This window comes from Panthera uncia (genome assembly GCF_023721935.1).
Source record: "Panthera uncia isolate 11264 chromosome C1 unlocalized genomic scaffold, Puncia_PCG_1.0 HiC_scaffold_4, whole genome shotgun sequence".
Taxonomy (NCBI): Eukaryota; Metazoa; Chordata; class Mammalia; order Carnivora; family Felidae; genus Panthera; species Panthera uncia.
The window spans coordinates 29243784-29262612 of NW_026057585.1; positions in this window are offsets into that span (position 1 = coordinate 29243784).

An 18829-nucleotide genomic window follows, 5' to 3' on the forward strand; every position below is an offset into this window, starting at 1 on the left:
TCCCTTCCTTCCCTTCCTTCCCTTCCTTCCCTTCCTTCCCTTCCTTCCCTTCCTTCCTAAATTGAAATATATTTGACATATAATATTGGGTAAGTTTCAGGTGTACAACACGTTGATTTGATTTTTATATTGTAATATGATTAGCACCGTAGTGTTAGCTAACACCTCTATTGTATCACGTAATTACCATTTCTTTTTTGTGGCAGGAATAATTAACTCTAGTCTCTTAACAAGTTTGATGTTTATAATACAAACTGCTTTCTCCCCCTGTCTTCTCACTCCTGGCGTGCTTCTCCTTTTTGTATGTTCAGGTCTCTTTTGTCGTCTTACCTATTTTGTTTAAAAACATGTTTGCTGAGGCCAGACTGCCTTTTTAAATTTTTAAATTATTTTAGCACTATGATTGAGCTATGCTGCCTGGGTTTTAAATCTCCCTTCCATGAGTTACTGGCTCTGTGACTTAGACGAGTTACTTAATCTCTCTATGCCTGCTTACTTAATTTTTTTTTATTCTTAGTGTGCGAGTTGGGGAGAGGGGCAGAGGGAGGGAGGGAGGGAGGCAGAGAGAGAGAGAGAGAGAGAGAGAGAGAGAGAATGGATGAATGAATGAATGAGAATCTTAAGCAGGTTCCACGCTCAGCACAGAGCCCAACACAGGGCTCCATCCCACTCCCCTGGGATGAAATCAAGATTTGGATGCTCAATCAACTGAGCCACCTAGGTGCCTCTATGCCTGCTTATTTTAAAATGAGGATAATGATAGAATCTACCCCCTAGGACTGTTGTGAGGAGGAAATGAGTAAATGAATCTGCAAAATGCTTATAACCATGTGTACACATAGAAAGTGCTCAGTTAGTGCTATTTGTTGTCTGTTATTACCAGTGTTTGTTCTTTTCTGTACTTGCCCACTGGAGTGTGCTTAACACAATAGAGGCATTCATCTTCGCCTTCCTCCACTCAAAGTGCTCCCTTCCAAGTGCTCTCACAGTACTTCCTACAAAGTAACCCTTCTCCATTGTATTGTGATGATTTGATTACAAAGCCTTGTCTCTTTAGGCTAGTTGGTGTGAAATCTTGCCCACCTCCCTTCAGGGCACATTTGGCAATGTCTGGACACATTTTGCTATGTCAAATCTTGCCAGTCACTCAGCCTCATTTGTGCTATCATGTAGTATGTAGAGGCCAGGGATGCTGCAGAAGTGCTAACCATCCTGCATTACACAGGATAGGGTCACAACAAAAAATTACTCTGCTCCATATGTCAATAGTGCCATGGTTGGGAAACTCTGCCCCAGGCTTTGAATCCAAAGGGCAAGGGTCCTCTGTCTTTACATACCCAACTCTGGTATAATGCCTGGTCTGGAGGAGGTGCTCAAACTATTTGTTGGATTGTTCCTGTGCGAACGGTGTTGATGCAGAGGACATGATATTCTAGAGGAAGTTCTGCCTGAATAAATACTTACAGAAGGCTATCAACCATGGTCTCTGACTTGGGCATTTTCATAAAATGTTTGTTCATAAGTCTCAGCACTGATAGCTTTGCAAGAGAGGCTCTGTCTAATGCTGGATGTCTCAGCATTTTAATTTCTGTCTTTTCTGTAGCATCTGGTCAACGGTGAAGGCCTAATCCACATGGATCCTCTGATGCAGAACCACAGAGAATGAGTTTGACTCATTTTAGATCTTGACCTAAGAAGAGTCCTAAGAAGATTTCTAATCTTTTCTCTTTTCTTCTTGTCTTTCTCTGCTTCCCTCTCCACAACCGTCTGGAAATGGCTAGAACAGATGTGACTCCTTCCTTGCCCAATCATGGCTGGAATTGCTAAGTGGATCAGCATGGAGGTGCAGCCTTTTCCCTCTGCCTCGCCAGTTGCTACCAGGCTGGGGACAGAGAGGAAATGACTAAAAATTGAACGGAGGCCTCCAGCAGGGCTGTGAGGAGATCTAGCCCATTTTTAGCACCTTTTAATGTGAAAATGTCTCTCAGCAGGATATCCCCCCTCATTGTTTGTTTAGTTATGTGATCAGGAAGTGGACACAATTTTCTTGAATTATTCCTGCCAGACACTAAATTATATCTCAGAGAGCAAAGCTTTTGATTTTTTTTTTCCATCACCATTCATTTTCATTTTTGTTATCACACAAGGCTGGCTGGTAGCAGAAGCCATTTTGTCACTAAATTCCATTGGAAGTGGTGGTGGTGGGGGGGGGGGGCAGAGAGCCAGTTCAGAGAATAAGCAAGAGAGTCGTGCAGTTTAATGGTATCCAGAATAGAATCCAACTAAGTTTCCTTAACATTCTGAGATATCCACACGGATTCAGAGGAGGGATCCCAGGATCCTCCTAAACCATCCCAGGAGAAGGGGTCTATAAAGGATGTTGGCTCAGATTTGCCCAGTATGGGGTAGGAGTAGGAGGCTGGTTCACTCTGTCTATGAAGTCATTACTAAGCAGGGTGGGAAGTAAAGGGTTGGGATCAGAAGAGAAAGAGAAATTACGTTGTGCTATGTAAAATGAACTAAAGCTGACATTGGTTATAAGTGGAAGAACTTCTGTTAAGGGAGGAAAAATGATAAAATGTGATTGAGCTACGAAAAACTGCTAACTTTTAAATGATTTCTGAGATAATTCTTTTGACAAGAACTGCCTGTGTGTGTCCAGTTGGAGCCATGTTTATACACAAAAATTATTACAGTCAACAGATATGCACCAGATGGCTTCAGGCATGGGTGGGTGCTGGGACAAAGAAATGAAAGACATAGTGTCTTCAGAATCGTCCTCTTACCTACTGGATAATCAAATTAATATGCTTGTGACTAAAATCCATTATCTGTAATCATGTTTCTGATAGTAATAACTCCAGTTGTTATTTGTTGTGAGAGTAAAATGAGATAATTTATATATGAAAGCCTGTCCATTGGAAACTATAAAGCACTATATATATCTGTCACTTTGTTTTTAGGATGTAAGTATAGAAGTGGCCTATATCACTTCTACCCACATCTTCCTGGCTTAAAACACAGACAAGTTAATACAAGGGCATCTGGCAATATAAAGGAGCATGTGGATATTTGGCAAGCACTAATACGTTGTTTTGGAGGGGCAGAGGGAAGGGAAGTCTTGATTACCTAAATGCTTTACAGGAAGATGATACAGGACTCCCCAGAATGAAGTAGTGATTAACCTTTATATGGTAATGAATATTTGTGCTACATGATTCCCTGTGCATGCAGAGACCAATTCTAAATTTCCAAATTATTGTTGCTTTACTTGTTATGTCCTATCAGGAATTGACTAAACCTTTCTGAGCTTTAGCTCCTTCATCAGTGAAATGGGCTTGGCAATGCTTATCTTAAAGCCCTTTGTGAAGGGGCACCTGGGTGGTTAAGCATCTGACTCTTGATTTCGGCCCAAGTCATTATCTTGTGGTCTTGTGGTTTGTGAGTTTGAGCCTGGCATTGAACTCTGCACTGACAGGGTGGAGCCTGCTTGGGATTCTCTCTGCCTCACTCTCTGCCCCTCCGTTGCTCTCATGTAATCTCTCTAAATAAATAAATAAATAACTAAAACAAAAAAAAAGTGCCCTTTGTGAAGATTAGAGATAAATTTGTGAATTGCCTTTGCTCAGTGCTGGGCACCAGGAGATCCTTAAAAAAAAAAAAAGTACATATTAATGTTTTCACCTACTTCCTAGCATTATAAATGAGTAAGTAGAGACCTATCAAGTGTCTCTATGCCAAAGATCCAGAGCTGGAAGTAGATCCCAACTGTATTTCTCCTAGTCTGATGTGCTGTCCCTTCTACTACCCTTCTCATGCTATCACCATGACTTGAGTCATCTTTTGAAAATAATTTTTAAATGAGAACCACTACTTGGTTTTATGCAATATTGTAACTGGTGCCTTTCCTTCAGGTTTCCTTTTTGCCCTCATTCTCAGTTGTTCTTCTAGATTGATCTTTTTCCTGTCTTACTACATCACCTACTACATCAGCTATGAGTCTTTCTGCCTAGTTGTCAAAGTCATCTATGATCTGTCCTTTGTAAGACAACCCATAATGGGATCTATTATTTGTGTGGCTGGGGCAGTATAAGGAAACCTAACTTACCTGCAGGAGTTTCGGAACCCCGTGTTTGTTTTCTTCTATCTTCCTAAATACTTACATGTGCACACCAGAGACTGGCAGACTTGCCTGAGAAGGGCCAGAAAATCAATACTTCAAGCTTTATGAGTCTTAGAGTTACTATCACAACTATTTATCTCTACTGTTGTACGAAAGCAACTGTAGAGAGATGCCTGGGTGGCTTATTCAGTTAAATGTCCAACTCTTGGTTTCAGGTCAGGTCATGATCTCCCGGTTGGTGGGTTCGAGCCCTGCATTGGGCTCTGTGCTGGCAGTGTGGAGCCTGCTTGGGTTTCTCTCTTTCTCCCTCTCTCTCTCCCCCTTTCCTGCTTGTGCTCTCCCTCTCTCAAAATAAGCATTAAAAAAAAAAAAAAAAAAAAACAGCCATAGACTATTTGTAAACAAAGGAGTCTGGCTTTGTTCCAATAAAACCTAACTTAGAAAAATAGACTGCTGGCTGGAGTTGGACAACTCATGTTCTACACTACAGCTTTACTCAGCTTATTCTTTTCTGTTTCATTTTTTCCTAGCACATAACCTCTCTTCCATATATGGACTTGTCTTCTTGCTATCATATCTACATGACATGAACATTCTTCTTTTTCCTTTGTCCTCGATTGTATAACTCAAGAACATGGAAAGTCCTTCTTTCTAACTATTGACACTCTCATCATTATTTCTGCTGTCTGCCTGTCTAGTCTGAATCATACCAACTATAGCATTCAATTATGTAAATGCAATTGATTGTTAATTTTTTCAAATGTTGTCTTAGCTTCCTCAAATTAAGTACTTTTTCTGTAGTCCCAGACTGTACCTAATACAATATCACTGGATACTACAAAATAAATATAAATTGGTTCATTTTCTATAACCTATATACTACATTGACAATTTAAGAATTTGGCAGAAGACTTCATTCAGAACGATGCTGTGGAAGATCATGATGAAAAAGTTGAAGAAATTGTTGTCTGGTAAAGCCTAACTCAATAGATGTGTCTAGGAAGTCATTTCTATATTTTTATTTTTGATATAGACATTCTTGTAAATATGGATTCACCTGAAGAATGATGTGCTTTGGATAGAATTCCTTCACATATTCCTATCCTACTGTCTTTGGTAAAATTAGGAAATAGGCCTAGAAAAAAAAAAAAAAAGACTTTTTCCACCGGGCCAGTATGGGTGAAGTACAAAGGAATTCCACAATGTGAATGTTTTGGAATGTAATAGAACTTTTGTTCAGATTCCACAGTTCTTCCACCCATTTCTTTTAAAAAAGTAAATGCATATTAACAAATGCTTGATATTTAGGATTTAATAATGTGTGTGACTTTCACAAAGGAAGCTGTGCTCAGGTGCTGAGCAGTGTTTCTGATACACTTTGGTTTTCTTTTTTGCTTGGGTTTTTATAAGTAAACTTTCTGGTTTAGTCAGTTGATCTTGGATGTTTTGTATTAGATCCAGCTTTCTATGAACCTTTTTTTCCACCAACTTTTCTGTCTATAGTTAGGTTGTTACACCTCTTTTTAACTTCTCTAATCCTTTTGTCCCTGTCAGGTTGGTCAGGTTTTCTTCATGTGAAATTTCCGTGACCAGTTCATCTTCCTGCAGCCTTACCTTTGCCTAAACTTGTAGACAATTGAATACTTGTATCACCCATTTTCCTACCCTAGAATTTTGGCCCTTACTGTTTATTTTTTTTTCTTTTTCTCCATTTATTTTCTTATATCACTTGGTTGCCATGTTGTTGTTAAACTAGAAGTGTTTGATCTCTTGGGTCTCCAGTGAGACTGTAAGCTCTCCAAGGGCAACTAACTAATTATATATTTCTTTGGACTTTCCTCACTACTTGTATACTGATCTTGATTGAATGAATTGAGTGGCTCAAGATTTACAAGCCTAGAAATACACCAAATGAGTGTATGTACTGAAGGAAGAGGTTTGTATGTAGTATATCAAAAAGGCTCAGATAATGTTGGCAAGCTAGAAAAGCACAGAAAGATATCTTAGGTCTTCAATACGTTATTTTTCAGTTGCCAACGTAAGTTAGACAATTGTTTTCAGTAGACTTTGCTCCACTATTATTAAGAAAATATCAAGGGGCACCTGGGTGGCTCAGTTGGCTGAGTGACTGACTTCAGCTCAGGTCATGATCTCACCCTTTTGTGAGTTTGAGCCCCACATCCGGCTCGCTGCTGTCAGCACAGAGCCCGCTTTGGATCCTCTGTCCCCTTCTCTCTGCCCTTCCCCAACTTACCCTCTCCCAAAAATAAACAATTAAAAAATATCAAAAGAGAGCTCCACAATTTCCCAAGAGCCTAGAATGTTTGGACTACTGAGGTCATTAATGTCACCTAGTAGTGTTAAATGTTCATCCTTTTTTTTTTTTTTATGTTTATTCATTTTGAAGGAGAATGCATGCATGTGTGCACGTGCAGGTGGGGGAGGGGCAGAGAGAGGAGGAGAGAGAGAATCCCAAGCAGACTCCACACTGTCAACACGAGCCATGACCTGAGCTGAAATTAAGAGTCGGATGCTTAATGGATTGAGCTACCCAGGCTCATGTTCATCCTTTAAAAGCCCTAAGAAAAGGCTTCCACATCTGCTCACTTGACATTTATTCATGAAAGGCAGGCAGTCAGATGAGGGCTATTTATTCACATATCTGAAGACTGTTTGGGGTTAGTTGAGGGAGACTGGGTTATGTACTTGCTTGAATTAAATCTCTTGTTTCAAAAATGAGGGAAAGTCCCTTATTTCAAAGGAAAATTTTGTAATTATCTTACTGTCACACCTTAGTTTCTTATAAATTCCTAAATCTGTGTTCTGCAATTTTGGCAATACATCTTGCAAGTAAAAGAGACTAATGAAAACATTTCCAGAAAATACCCAAGCCCCCTCTTTGGATTTGGTAAACTCTAGCATTTTAATGGGAATTTTAATTTTGAAAAATAAGCCCTATTTTTTAAAGAGGTAGGCAATTAAAACAAATAGCTAGGATGGAAACTTAACCTGTACTTCATTAAAATGTTTTGTGGATATTGCCCTTAGCACAGCTTTGCTAGACCTTTCCAGTGCTGCTAATCTCTCTGGCTCAGTTCTCTACTGGTCTCTAAATGTGTTTGCTCCATACAGTTTGTGTGCTGGTTCATTCGTTAATTCAGCAAGTATTAAGTATCTACTTCAGCCATAGATGCACTCATACCATTAAACATGCCATCAGAAATGAGCTTGAAAACTTTTAGGGACTTGATATATTGCATAAATATCAAATTCACTTGTTAAATATCTGCTTAAAGAAATTGCTTTATTTTGCCAACTGCATGCCTGCCTTTTAAAAAAAGCAACACAGTTCTTTAACTCTTTAAAGATAAAATGTGGGTCTTAGGCATCCTTGCATTTAAAATGCCTATTATGGGTAAGCACTATCTGTGTATTGAAGAAATAAATAGATAACCAACATGCAATGTGACAGTTTATTTTTTTACTTAAAAATTGTAAGAACATTCAACATGAGGGCTGTCTTAAAATTTTTTTTAATGTGTAATACAGTATTGCTAACCACTGCACACTGTTGTACAGAAGATTTCTAGAACTGGTGTAACTGACACTTTATACTCACTGAGCAGCCATTTCCCCCTCCCCCAACCCCTCCCAACCACTATTGTACTCTGAGTTTGATTATTTTAGATATCTCCTATAAGTCAAATCATGCAGTATTGGGCCTGCTGTGATTGTCTTGCCTCATTTAGCATAATCACTATCAAGTTTGTCCATGGTGTCACATATGGCAGGATTACCTTCTTTTTAAAGGTCAGAATAGTATTCCATTGTATGTTGATGCCACATTTTCTTGATCCGTTTATTCATCAGTGGACGTTAAAGTTGTTTCCATTCCTTGGCTTTTGTGAATAATGCTGCAGTGAATGTAGAAGCACAGCTCTCTCTTGGAGATCCTGATTTCAGTTCTTTTGGATACATACCCAGAAGTGAGTTTGCTGGGTCATATGGTAGTTCTATTTTTTTTATTTGTCTGAGGAGCCTCCATACTGTTGCCTTAGCAGCTGTGCCATTTTACATTTCTGTCAACTGTGTAAGAGTGCTCCAATTTTGCCACATATTTGCCAACAATTGTTGTTTTTTGTTTTTGGTTTTGTTTGTAACAGCTATCCTAACAGGTGTGAGGTGATAATTCATTGTGGCTTTGATTTCCCCAGTGATTAGAAATGTTGAGCATCTTTCATATGCCTGTTGACCATTTGGATGTCATCTTCGGAGAAATGTCTATTCAAGTTCTTTGGCCATTTTTGAATTGGGTTATTCAGAGACTGTCTTTGTCCCATTGTGTATTCTTGGTAGCCTGTGGAAGATCAATTGACGGTAAATGTGTGAATTATTTTTGGACTCTCTATTCTGTTCCATTGGTCTGTGTGTCTGTTATTATGCTGTTACCATATTGTTTTAACAACGGTACTTTTGTAATATATTTTAAAATCTGGAAGTGTGATGCATAGAAAACATCAGAATAGAAAGGGAAGAAGTAAATTTATCTATTTGTAGATGGCATAATATATGCAGAAGACCTTAAATGTGCCACACACAAAAAATCTATTTAAACTAATAAATGGATTCAGTAAAGTTGCAGGATACAAGATCAATATATAAAAATCAGTTGCGTTTATATTCACTAATAAGAAACTAAAAACTAAAGAAACTAAAAACAGTCCCTGTTGCAATAGAATCAAGAAGAATAAAGTACTTAGTCATAAACTTAATGAAGGAGGTCAAACACTTGCACATGGAGAACTATGAAAGATTGTTGAAGGAAATTAAAGAAGTTACAAATAAGTGGAAAAACATCCCATGTCCTAGGATAGGAAGACTTAATATTGTTAAAATGTCCCTATTACCCAAAGTGATCTACAGATTTGGTACAATCCCTATCAAATCCCAATGACATTTTTTACAGAAATAGAAAAAAAAGGGGTGCCTGAGTGGCTAGGAAGGTTGGATGTCTGACTTCAGATCATGGTCTCATGGTTGGAGAGTTCGTGCACCACGTTGGACTCTGTGCTGGCCTCTCTCTCAAAAATAAATAAACATTAAAAATTTTAAAAAAGAGGAAAAAAAGTCCTAAAATTAATATGGTACCACCCATACACACAGATCCCTACATAGTGAAAACGATCTTGAGAAAGAAAAGTCTTGCTGGAGGCATTGCAATGTGTATGTTTTTAGTAGGGAAAGTACTTGAAAAAATGCATTTGAAAAAATAAGGACTGGGACAATGTAAAAACCTTGTTAGAAACTGCAGGTTTATTATACTGAAAATGAACAAAATTTCAGAAGATAGGATTTTGAAAGATACATTGGTTTCATGGTCTAAACCAAGTATTTCTAAAAGTGCTTAGTGTTCTGTGGAATAGTAATAACAGATCTTTTGCAAGGAGGAGTGTTCTGTGATCACCTAAGTTTGAGAAATACTGGGTAAAACAAAGTCAAGGCAGTTTCTTTGTATACAGGACTTGTCTGAGTCTTTAATAGGCATTGTGAACACCAAGAAGAATAGAGTGTGTAGCACATCTCAAACATGTATGACCATGATATCCAACTAATACAGAACATTTCTCAGTAGTGATGTTTCTGCAAAACATACTTCAGAAAGTGCCATTTTAGAGCAATGATATTCCAGTTGTGTTAAGTCCTAGAACCCTGTAGAGGTGCTTGGACACGGCCACAGAGAAGGGGAGGAAAGGTAGGAGTGTATCCTCCCATTGTAAATGATCAATTTTATGTGTAGATATTTGAATTCTACATGACATATCGACTCCCATAAGATATTGGCAAATCACTGTTATAAGGGCTGGGGAAATTTGTGTTTTTCTTTTCTTTTTAAAAAAGAAATGCTGAGGAGTGCCTGGGTGGCTCAGTCGGTTAAGGGTTTGACTTTGGCTCAGGTCATGATTTCACAGCTTGTCGGCTCAAGACCTTTGTTGGGCTGTGTGCTGACAGCTCAGAGCCTGGAGCCTGCTTCAGATTCTGTGTCTCCCTCTCTCTCTGCCCCTCTGCCACTCATATTCTCCCTCTCCCCCCCACTCATATTCCCCCTCCCCCTCTCCCACACAGACACAGATAAAATAAATAAAAACATTAAAAACATTAATAAATCATTTAAAATAAACACTGAAGGGGGCTTGGGTGGCTCAGTGGGTTAGGCATCCAGCTTTGGTTCAGGTCATGATGTCATGATTTGTGAGTTCAGCCCCACATTGGGCTCTGTGCTGACAATGCGAAGCCTGCTTGGGATTCTCTCTCTCTGACTCTGTCTCTGTCCCTTCTCTACTTGTGCACTCAATTGCATTTTCTCTCTCTCTCTCTCTCTCTCTCTCTCTCTCTCTCTCAAAATAAACTTAAACACTGAAATTTCCAAATATAACTTTAATGTAGCTGTAAGATTGTCTATGCAATAACAGATTTCAAGAACATGTGCTCTGCCAGTGCTATTTAGAAGGTAATGCTGGCATACTAAGGCAAGGTTGCATGCAGCGCAGGTGTGTCCCTACAGACATCATGAAGTGTGGACTTGATGTGCTACACTTTGAACTTCCTTTTCTTCAAGGTCTTTTCTATGGACTCACCATATCTTGACTTTTAAGTTTCTTTGTGTCCCTTCTTAAACATTAAATTGTTATGAAGATCTTTGGTCGTATAAACATATAAAGGTTATTGATGAATAGTCTTTATTAAGAAATACTGCATGCATATAAAAGGTGTGAAGATAAAAATGTATCAAGCATAGTATAGTTAACCCCTTTCTATCCACCACTGTGTTGAAACCCTCTGTGCTTTCCCTAAATTCCTGATGTCCTCCACCACCCCCTTTCCTGTAGGTGGAGTTTATCATTGGTATGTATTTTCTTGAAACTTTATTTCATAACTATGTATACCTAAACAACATGGTATGCTTCTGCACATTTTTATACTCCCATAAAGTTATCTTTATGGATTTGTAGCAATTGTCTTTTTTCACCCAACATTGTGTTTATGAAATTTATCCATATTGAGGGGATCACCTAGTTCCTTAATCTTCACAGTTATGGAGTATTGCCTTACTTAATGATACCATACCGTATTTTTTAGTCTATTCCTGATGAACATTAAGTTGTTTTACTTTTTTTTTTTTTTTTTTTTTGGTAATTACAGAATGAGGCTGCCATGAATGCTTTTAATTTTTCTATGTGCACATGTGCAAAAGTTTCTTTAACAAGAAGTAGAATGATGGGTCATAGGGTGGTCCTATGTTCAGCTTTATTAAATTGTTCTCAAGTGATTGTGCCAATTTATTTGGTTACCAACAGTTTTTAACATTTCGCTTGACTCTGCATCCTTGCAAACACGGAATGGTAAGGTTTTCACCAATCAGGTGGGGAATATTTTAATATTTTAATTTGCATTTTGCTGTTCACTTGTGATTCTACATAGCTCTTTATTGGTTTTTGGCCTTTTGGATATCTTATTCTTTGAAATGCCTCTTCATTTCTTTTGCTTATCTGAAATCTTTCATGTTTTTCATAGCCTTTCTCTTTTTTTATCACAAGTTGGCAATGGCACTTTATTTTTTCTTTTCAACTTTCTGTTCTGTGGCTTTCTTGACCTTTTTGGCCCAGATGCCAAAAAAGAGTTTTATGTCCATTCTGGAATCTGACAAGGTTATTTTGTGGTTTTCTATGAGAAAATTCAATCCTACCTTAATCACACTTAGACTAGTTGAAGAAGAAGAATGTGGTTTTGGCCTGTAGCTTTGTGTGATGTCTTGAATAACCTCTCATCTCTCAGAAGGCTGGATTGAGTTGATGGCTACACCAGGCACAGCGGAGTGGAATGTGCCCTGTCAGGAGTCAAGCCCAGGTGAGATACTTCGATCTCCAGGATGAAACTGGAGATTTAACAAGACTCTACACTTCAACTTAGCACTTTTCATCTGGAAACTCAAGGCATTCAGGAAACACTAATTAATTAAGCTTTGCAACAGCCTTGTGAAATAGGTAAGGATATTCAGGAATGTATCTCTAGGGAAACAACATGGCAGCTGTTTAGCAACATGCAGGAATACTAAGTGGCAGGCAGTAATGAACTACAGAACTGCAATTAAAAAATGATAAGAGCACTTGGAGGTGGGGTTCTGGTTTGGAATTTGGCCTGGATCCTGGCACTAACAGCTCTAGTGCTGGCAGGAGGCTGGTCCAGGCAATGAGTGCTGCTGAAAGCCCAGGTAGTACCTCAGTGTTCTCTTAGATAAGATGATGTTTGTTTCTTTATTTAATAACATTAGCTATTGCTGCTCATGACTCAAAGCTTGCTTCTTTTTTGAGGAATGAACAGAGGTAATGCAGAAAACCATCAACAAAATATGTACCCTTTGGGGTAAAAATTTCTATTTTTGATAATCAAGAGATTACTCATGGGTTTTCTTCTTTGTATCAAGACTGGGGGTAAGGGAAGCTAATTGGAAACAAAAACCACAACAACAATGCCAGCATTTAGGATTTTAGAAGAAAAAAATTAAGTGATCAAAAGTTGAAATTTTAGGGACATCAGAGTAGCTCAGTTAGTTAAGCATCTGGCTCTTGATTTTTGGCTCAGATCATGATCTCAGGGTTCATGAGTTTGAGCCCCGCGTTTGGGCTCTGTGCTGGGTGTAGGGCCTGTTTGGGAATCTCTCTTTACCTTTGCCCCTCTCCCTGACTTGTGCTTGTTTTATGTCTCCTTTAAAAAATTGGAATTTTAAATAGCTTTTTTTAGTAAAGGAAAAATGAAGTTAGGAGGATGATCTGTGTTGTCTCTGTCTCGAAATTTTCCACTTTAAGATCCTGAATTATTCTTTATTGACAAAAGCTATGAGCTCAAATTAAAAAAAGTTGGGTGGATTCTAGAGAATTATTAGCTCTTCGTGTTATGGGGAATAAAATGAACATTTATTGGGTATTTCTACTTTGTGCCAAGTATCTTATGTAAGTTAATCACACTTACACATGTATATATAAAAATACATTTTTTCCCCCATGCAACTAATAAATTGACCTTACAGAAAGGCATACAATGAAAATAAAATAGGGGTACCTGGGTGACTGAGTCAGTTAGGTGTCTGACTCTTGATTTTGGCTCAAGTCATGATCTCAGTTTGTGGGATCAAGCCCTGTGTCCAGTTCTGCACAGACAGTGAGGAGCCTGCTTGGGATTCTCTCTCTCCCTCTTTCTCTACCCCTCCCCCCAAAAAATAAATGAACTTAAAAAAAAGAAAAGAAAATATCTCCTCTCTCCTCATTCTTTTGTAAATACACTTACAGAAAAGTTTTATGTATATACCTATATGTGTAGAAATATATATAGGGTGTATGTTATATGTATGTATATGGGTACATAATACATGTATACTTCTTAATATGTGTAATTGACACAAATGGGGTCATACTGTGCATATCACTGTCTACATAACTTTTAAAATGTAATAATATATACAGGAGCTTTTTCTACTTAACCACTTCTAGACCAATCTCATTATTTTTATTGGCTGCATGGAATTCCATTGCATGAATGTACCAGAGTATATTAACTTGGTTCCTGTTGATGGACATTTAGATCATTTCCTCGTTTTATAATGACCAGCATTTATAAAGATGTATCTGTATCTTGGCATGTATTTTGAGTATACATATTCATAAAAAAAATTTCCAACAAGGCAATGGCTGGGTGAAAGTATATGGATGTTTAGAAGTTTAACAGGTATGGCCAAATTACTATCTAAAAATATTATGTAAATTTATACTTGAGTAAAGATTTAGTGGAAGTTCCAAAGGAACTTGAATAAGTTTTTATTTCCACACAGTATTGCCAACTCTGGGTATTGTTTTTTTTAAATTTTTTCCAGATAGGTGAAATATGACATCTCATTTTGATTTACATTTCTTTGAATTTAAGAAGTTGAACAATGTTTCATATGTTTATAAGACCTTTGTCTTAGTTTTATTATGAACTATTTATGGCCTTTGACTATTGTCTGTTGTAGTTTTTAAAAATTGATTTAATGTCTTTTAAAATTAGGAAATAAGCTTTTGGCATTCATATCACATATATTTTTCCAAGTATTTTATCTTTTGGCTTTACTTAAGCATTTTTTTTGGTACAGATATTTGTGTCTATGTGGACAGTTTTTCATTTTTTGTTTCTAGTTTTTATGTCTTGTTTACCCAGATCTTTCCAATTGAAGTTTATATGTAAAGCTGCCTATGTTTATTCTAGTGATTTCACAGCTTTTATTTTTGCAATGTTTTTATTCCTCTGGGATTTTTTTTTTTTTAAATAAGAAGTGATACAGTGTTGGGTTGCACTTGGAAGCAGACTGAACAAGTAGGGGCTGTGGTAGGCAGGCTCTGTAGTAACAAGAGGATGAGGGGACCCCTGGTTCCTGCAAGGTGATATGATGGGCTTGTTTGAATAATTTTGCAGGCTGTCTGGGAAGCAAAAGCAGTGGGGTTGAGCAGGTGGAGAGCAGCTGGTCCTGCTCACAGGGAAACTAGTTGAGTGGGGAGCCTTTCCACTGTGGGAAGGATCTACTTGGTGAGGGCAGGGGAGCTTAAGCCTTCGGAGCCATCAGGCTCTAAGATACCAAGGCAGCACATGAAATTTTATGCCTTACACTACATAGTCGGCCAATTTCGGTATTTTAGTTCAGTAAAACATCTTCATTATATCTATTGATGTAAGAACATGTTAAAAAAATAAGGTTTTGCAGTATTCTTCTCTGAAAAAAAATACTGCATTTAATTGTTAAGCCCTATGTTTCTAAGTAAGATTTTCGTTTAAAAACAATTTTATACAGGCTTGGAAACCAAAGGACTTCACGCGACTATTTCTGATGTATCACTAAAACTGCTCCACTCTTGAAGATAGTTAAGAAGAGGTAAACAATGAATAATGAAACATATGTAGAAGATACAGTCCCCTAAATTCCAGGCTCTTTAACTATAAAGTTGCTCTTTTTAGCTTTATAATTATAGGTATTTTTTTTTTCAACGTTTTTTATTTATTTTTGGGACAGAGAGAGACAGAGCATGAACGGGGGAGGGGCAGAGAGAGAGGGAGACACAGAATCGGAAACAGGCTCCAGGCTCCGAGCCATCAGCCCAGAGCCTGACGCGGGGCTCGAACTCACGGACCGCGAGATCGTGACCTGGCTGAAGTCGGACGCTTAACCGACTGCGCCACCCAGGCGCCCCTGTAATTATAGGTATTTTGGAAGAGACACACTTTGAAACTAAGTAAATACTTCATTTCTCATCAGACTTAGTTTATTCACTTGCTTTATTCATATGGACTCCTGGTTTTTACATATTTTAACAGGTTATAGTTCACTAATATTTTTATTTTAAGGCCCACATTGTCCCCAGTTTGGTCAGTGAGAATCCATCCCTTCAAGTGGATTCTATGTTGAGGATATGGTTGCGTTAAAATGTACCATCTTGCTACCTCTTCTTTGTTCCATCTCAACTCTTCTCTGCTTTTGTTTAGATCGACTATTTTTTAAAGTAACTTTATTCCCTTTATTGACAATTGAGCTATAATTTTTTGATGTTTTACTTCAGTGTTTATTTAGGATTTATGGTATCCACCTTTAATTTATCACAGTCTGTTTTTAAGTAATCAACTACATGTGTCTTATAAGAACCATAGAGGGGAGCCTGGGGGTGCTCAGTCAGTTAAATGTCTGACCTCGGCTCAGGTCATGACCTCACAGTTTGTGGGTTCTAGCCCTTTGTCCGGTTCTTTTGCTGTCAGCACAGAGCCTGCTGCAGATCATCTGCCCTCTCTCTCTCTGTCCCTCCCTTGCTCTTTATCTCTCTCAAAAACAAACAAATATTTAAAAGAAAAGAACCATGGAGCAGTATACTTCTAATTCAGTTCTCCTGGCATCTAGACTATCATTGTTCTACATCTTATTACTGTATTTGTTATGAATGCCATAATGCAGTGTTACTATTTTTGTTTTAAAATGTCATTTATATTTTAAGTGAGTAAAAAGATAAAATACTGTTATATTTACCCAGACTTATTTACCACTTCTTGTGTTCTTCATTGCTTTGTGTAGACTTGTCTAGATTTCTGTCCATTACCTTTTTTCTTTTGTTTGATTGACTTCCTTTAATAGTTACTGCAGTGCACATCTGCTGCTAATGAATTGGTTTAGTTTTTATAGATCTGAAAATGTCATTATTTCATGTTCATTTTTGAAACAGATTTTTTCTTTTTTCTTTTTAAAATTTTTTAACGTTTATTTATTTTTGAGACAGAGAGAGACAGAGCATGAACGGGGGAGGGTCAGAGAGAGAGGGAGACACAGAATCTGAAGTAGGCCCTAGGCTCTGAGCTGTCACCACAGAGCCCGACGCGGGGCTCGAACTCACAGACTGTGAGATCATGACCCGAGCTGAAGTCGGACGCTCAACCGACTGAGCCACCCAGGCGCCCCCAGATTTTTTCTTAGTATAGAATTCTGGGTTTAAAGGTATTTTTACTTTCAAGACTGAAGATGTTGCTCCATTATCTTTTGGCTTCCATTGTTTCTGATGAGAAGTCTGCTGTCAATGCTATGGTTATTTCTGTAATTTGTCATTTCTTTTTGTTGGTTTTCAACAGTTTGATGTTAGTATGTCTTTGTGTAACTTTATCCAAGTTTCTTGGACTCCGTTCACCTTCTTTAATCTTTGGGTATATAATTTTCATTAACTTACAAAATATTTAACCATTATTTCTCAAATATTTCTGTTTCGTTTTCTTTAGAGACTATTCATAAATTAGGTCACTTGGACTTGTCTTTTTTTGTCTTTTTATGCTGTTTTGGGGTAATTTCTATTGTATGTCTTCAAGATTACTCATTTTTTCCCCCGCAACTTGTAATTTATTCTTACCTTGTACACTTTTCATCTCAGACTGTAGTTTTTATTTTATTATTTATTTATTTTTAATGTGTTTTTAAAAATATTTATTTTTGAGAGCGAGCACAAGTGGGGGAGTGGCCGAGAGTGAGGGTTACAGAATTCAAAGCAGGCTCCAGGCTCTGAGCTATCAGTACAGAGCCTGACACAGGGCTCAAACCCACAGACTGTGAGATCATGACCTGAGCTGAAGTTGGACATTTAATCACCTGAGCCACCTAGGCACCTCTGTAGTTTCTACTTGTAAAAATTTACTAGAGGTTTTAAAAAAATATTTTCCATATTTCTAGTTAACATGCTCAATCTTTCTTCTAGCTTCCTGAACACATGAAATGCAATTATAATAACTGTTTTTAATGTTCTTGTCTACTAATTGTATTATTTGTGTCCTTTCTTGGCTGGTTTTCATTGACTTCTTCTCATCATGTGCCAGGTTTTTCTTGCTCTTTGAATGCCTAATAATTTTTGGTTTGATGCCAGATCTTGGGATTTTATCTTTTCATGTGCTGAATATTTTTATGTTCTTAGAATACATAATATGTCTTGCCTTTAATCTTGGTTCAGCATGACCAGAGTAATGTTTATTCAGGGGTACCCTCTTTTGCCATTCTTTAATGGTGGGACTGCTAGTGACAAATACTGTTAATTTACCTTTTATCTTACAATGTCTTGATTTCCCTTTTATTCTCAAAAGATACATCTAGTTTTGCTAGATGTAGAATTCACAATTGATGGTTCTTTGCTTTCTGCACTTAAAAAATGTGCCACTTTCTTCTGGCCTTCATGGCTTCTGATGAGAAATCCGCTGTAATTTGCATTGGTATTCCCTTATAAGTAATAAGTCATTTCTGTCTAGCTGCCTTCAAGATTTTTTCTTTGGTTTTCAAAAGTTTAATTACGATGTGTGTTGCTGTGGATTTTTGTTTATTTTCACCTTCTTAGAGGTGTAGGTTTATGTGGGGTTTTTTGTTTTTTGTTTTGTTTTGTTTTGCCAAATTTGTGAACTTTTCAGACATTATATCTTTGAATACAATTTTAGTACCACTCTCTTTTCCTGTCCTTTTGAGACTTTGGTGATATGCACATTGGGTCACTTGTTAGTGTCTCATAGGTCCCTGAGGCTTTCTGCCCCAACCCCTCACACCCCCCAGTTCTACTTTCTTTTCATATTGGGTAAAATCTATGAATTTATTCTCAAGTTTACTGACTCCATATTCTGTGATAGCCACTGTACAATTAAGACCTCTAAGAGATTTAAAATTTTCTGTTATATTCTTCATTCTTATAATTTCTATTTGGCCTTTATTTATAATTTCTGTTCCTTTGCTGAGATTTGGTATTTTTTGACTTGTTCTAAGAGAAGTTGTACTTGCTATTGAAGTATTTTTATGATGGTGAAATCTTTGTCACTCAATTCCAATATCTGATTGGTGGTGGTATTGGTGTCAGTTAATTTTTTTTTCTTCCTTCAATTTGTGATTTTCATGGATTTTGGTGTGATGCCTTTTTAAAAATTGTATCTTGAACATACTTGATATTAAATTAGGTAACTCTTGAACCTATATTTTAGTAGGCAGTCACCCTGTTTAAGTTTAGCAAACAGATCGTGGCTTACTTTGGTTAGACTGTGATTCCAATGATACTGTAGTTTATAGAGCATTTATGGTGCAATTTGGTAATGTTGGTTTATCTCCTGTGGTTGGGACGTCAATGGATC